Source organism: Sycon ciliatum, chromosome 1 (assembly GCF_964019385.1).
Source record: "Sycon ciliatum chromosome 1, ocSycCili1.1, whole genome shotgun sequence".
Classification (NCBI taxonomy): Eukaryota; Metazoa; Porifera; class Calcarea; order Leucosolenida; family Sycettidae; genus Sycon; species Sycon ciliatum.
Genome location: NC_088643.1, coordinates 91,128,010 through 91,132,530, shown reverse-complemented (window position 1 = coordinate 91,132,530; position 4,521 = coordinate 91,128,010). Strand labels below are relative to the sequence as shown.

The 4,521-nt window shown below is 47.4% G+C and overlaps 1 long non-coding RNA gene across 1 annotated transcript; it reads left to right on the top strand.

Moving 5' to 3' along the window:
• Window positions 1–1,644: 1,644 nt before the first annotated feature.
• On the top strand, window positions 1,645–4,293 carry LOC135806424 (uncharacterized). Its single transcript, XR_010551231.1, has 2 exons — window positions 1,645–1,984; window positions 2,847–4,293. It is a non-coding gene; the product is annotated as an uncharacterized LOC135806424 (long non-coding RNA).
• The last annotated feature ends 228 nt before the right edge of the window (window positions 4,294–4,521 follow it).

Below are 4,521 nucleotides of genomic sequence, written 5' to 3'. Positions count from 1 at the left end.
AGTCGTGTCTACAATGTACGATCATTGAGTGTCTCGTGGAGTGTGACAACTGACATGCGGTACGTGTAGAGGAGACGGCTCGATACCGGGACGTTTTGACAGCCAAATTTGTATAGACCCAAACCGATCATCAGCGTTGATTTTTCACTCGAAATATGTTTGTGGAAGGAAACTGGCATGTTGAAGTTTGCTCTGGGGCCAGAGAACTGAGCCACTCCTTTGTGTTGACCCATTGCCTCCAAGTTGCCCAATTTTTCGCTTCAAAAAAGTTCAAATCAGAGGTGGCTCCAAACCGGACACGTTTTAGAGTGCACGTCAAATTCACTCTGGGTCTGAAATTAGGTAATTGCTATCGCTCCACGACGGCCAGTAAAGAGTAACAATAAGCCTTGTGTGTGCTTCCATTAGTTTTGATTGGTATGCGGTGCTTTATTGGCGAGAGGCGAGCCGCTGTTTACCTGCGACAAGAAGTTGATTTTTCGAAAGTCGTAAAACTCAAGTCGCAGTGCGAAGCAACACGTCAAAAACTCACCTGCTTGATATGGCGCTTCTGGTCATCGCAGAGCCATGAAATTTTGGCTCGGAGTATAACCAAGAGTACATATGTACTCTTGGTATAACCAAGAGTAGATAAACAAGAGTGTGCAACTCCGGATCTCTCCTGCACAATCTGCAGATACCCCGCGCCCACGGCGGAATTTTTTGTTTACGTCACCTTTTTTCAGAGAAACGCGGCTTTGCCGCAGAGCAGTGTGAGAGCACGTGCTGGGCACCGAGCTTGTAGTGTAAAGCCCAGCCAAGTGCACGAGGGAAAACTCTCCAAAAGGCTCGCAGCGCGTGCGTCGTCGAAAAGATTACGTCAACAAAAAATTCCGCCGTGGGCCAACCCATCCGCGAGTTGCACACTCTTGTTTATCTACTCTTGGTATAACACATAGTACTATACTAGTAGTAGTCTCACTGTGACATATGTTTTCTAATCAAAATACCAAGAGAGAAAGTGAATATTGAGTCCGTTCCGGTTTGCAACCGGTGTCCTATTTGAAACCGTCCCCTCTACTGTACTGACAGACGCTAGGCGCCTACGTAGGCTAGGCTACACAGCATGCAGTACAGCGCAGTACTGAGTACGGTACACTGGCCACTGTGCAGCTGCTCCGTGTGTGTGTGGGGGGGGGGGGGGGCGGGGGGCATGCCACTGTACATGTAGCTGGTAGACCAGGTAGACCACGTGTCGTCGTGCGATGCGACGATCTGTGTTCTTTTGCCTGTACAGCTCAGCTAGCTGTGCAAGTCACGTGCACAACACAGGCGAGTCTGGCGAGTCGACGTCGACGTCAACAATCTCTTTTTTTCATTTAAAAAATAATAATATTTTTGCTTTGGCGCGAACGTAGCGTTTGGCGCGAAATCCGCGAATGGCAGGTTGTGGCGCGGCACGTGGAGCTCAGTGACAGTGGATCGTGGATAGCGCATGAGTACGAGATCTACCCAATCATGCAATCGATGCATCCTCGCGAGCTTCTTCGTCTTTTGAATGGTTTTTGTCTTTTTGAACACTATGATGGCATGCATACTCTATCAGTATGGATCTACGACTGCACAGTCTGTGCACAGTCAGTATTCACTGACACAGCTACAGTCGATGCGCCAAGCCAGCTGAGTGGGTCTTTTTATTTTTTTCGCGCGAAAGTTTATGTGGTGAACTGTGTTGGTAAAGATGAAGATGTCAGTCAATGAAATTTGCTATATTTCTTGTGTCTAACCAACCCTGTACGGATCGAACTGACGATTCCCGAGTGCGACAAATGTCCTGAAGTCTGCTCCTATTAGCTAGGTATCTAGAAATTTCAACTTGAGTGTCAAGTGAAGACTTTGCCAGTTACAGACGAGGGAATTCTCGCTTCACGATTTTCCTGGTGTGTGGAGATACGCCGGAATGCCGACCCACCACACCCGACATGATGCTTCGGCCGGAATGCAGGTTGGTGCAGATAATGCCTAATAATATATGTCTAAGCGTGTATACCTTTCCTTTCGTTGCATGCTTGGTTAATCCGACGGCACGAAATTATAGACATTTCGAAATTGACTTGAATATTATTTGGTCGTTGTATGTCTTAGTATTCCCTGTCAGTTTGTGCCTTTTTGTCGCGCTCGCCGACTGTATATGATCTAGCGACATTGGTACATGGTGGACAGTTAGTTATAACTCGTAACATTTTGTCCTTATTCTTTTTATCCATGATTACATTGGCTCACCATCCGAGTTTATTTATATATTTTTGATAGGGCAATATGTAATGTACACACACACACACACACACACACACACACACACACACACACACACACACACACACACACACACACACACACACACACACACACACACACACACCACCCACACACACAGTGACACACACACCACACGCACACACCATCACATTACGACAAAATCAAGGCAATGCCGGCGAAGCTCTATAATTTTCTTGTGCCGCGTGCTAGGAGCATAATGGCATTGCCCGATAATAGCACTTGGTGTAAATGGGTTCCCATGTTCACACACACACATACACACACACACACACCACACACACACACGCACACACCATCACATTACGACAAAATCAAGGCAATGCTGGCGAAGCTCTATAATTTTCTTGTGCCGCGTGCTAGGAGCATAATGGCATTGTCCAATAATAGCACTTGGTGTAAATGGGTTCCCATATTTGTGAAGTACATGTATTATTCGGTTGCTGGCTATCAATTGTGCTGTGAGCATGGCAAAGTGAGGTCTTCCAGCTTTGTTGGTGTTTGCTCTATCTTGTGTTTACGCTCTGCAGAAAGGATCATATGTAGTGCCTTCTCAGCATTACATTGCATCCATTGCGTAGCAGCAATGTGCCATCCTTCCGCGACTTAGGTGGAATGACGTGCAAGTGGTGCTCCAGGGTCAACTTCAATTTGCCGAGCACGTATGCCGCTGGCTTGGGGTCAGCAGCTGGGTGCAAAGTCTCTGTATACAAATCGTGCACTGTCGTCAACAATATGGTGTCGTGACCCGAGGTCGACGACGCACAGCCATCCTAGCAATCTGGCAGACGAGGGGCCAGCACCAGCTGACAAGCGCTCAGCTGACTGACGGGTACGAGTCGCGCCAGCACCGCATGTGCACAGTACGGTAACTTACCGCATCTTTTCTATTCACTACGTCATTACTACTCACTACATCATTAGACATTACTACTACGTAGCCTTTATACGCACTTTAATACTACATTGTACATAATCATACAACTACTACGATGCTGCATAATCTCGCGCCTTGTCAACTGTCATAGTCTATTAACTAGTATCTTCTTCCATTCTTGCATGTTGTATCCCGCCGTTATGAGACGTTCAATCATTATGAATCTAGCTTTGTCCGTTACTTGTCCCCTTGTCCCGCCGTCTAATATGATTAGTGAGTACAGTATGTGTGCTCTGATTGGTTGTTGTTAGTTATTGTTATGAATATAAGTCCCTGTCTTTTATACGTTCGTCCTCTCGCTCCGGTACTGCTTCAATCTTGATCTCCTCTTTCTCCTCTTTACCTCTGACCTATCTACAAGGTATGTCCTTGGAAACGGAACTCTTGGTGGGCTGTTGAGTGATGGCGTGCATATATTGTGCACTTGGGATTCTGGGTCTTGCTCACACTTCGTGGCGGTCCTATTTGGTGTTGTTCGCAACGCAGGCTTTTGACTGACCCTTGGGGTCGGGTCATGACAATTGGTGCTGTGACCAGGATCCGTCACTCAATGTGAACTAATCCTCGGTTCTTTTTCTGGTGTGGCTTTTTTTGTCTTATCCAGAATGGCACAGGAAATGCTAGAGGAGTTCAACGCCCTTTCGCAAGAAGCAGGCCAGGGGCGGGAGACTCCAACCAGGCAGGCCTTGGAACGGGCGATTTCTTTGTTTGAAGGCGTGGGTCGCCCCGACCAAGGGCGACACTTGCGAAAACTAAAGGAGGACCTGGACTTCCTGTCGTTGATATCATTCAGGATATTGGGCCGGCATGCCGGTCACCGCACAGAGGAGTCGGAAGAGCCACCGAGAAAGAAAACTCGTAAAAACTCACGTAAGCCGCCTAAGAAGGACAAGGCGTCTCCTAGTGCGAAGAAGGACCAGAGTACCGACACGGAACTGCCTACAGACTTGCCGACTACCCCCGACAAGTCTGCGCCACAGTAATGTGCGGCCACTTTTATTGGACCAGATATAAATTCAATAAAAGTATTGTTATCTAAACCTGACTGCGCTCTGATCGCGTGTATGGTGAGGAATGGAGGCTAAGACCGACACTGTGGGGAAGTCTCATTTTTTTGAGATTGTTTGGTCAGAACCTGGCGGCATGTATAAGCCTTTGATACGTGAAGCAAGGAACCTGGGCATATATCTAGAACCGACAAGTAGTGTACTCGCAAGAGGGCTGGTTCGGGATATAAATAATCGGCAGTCACATTGACATACAGGGTT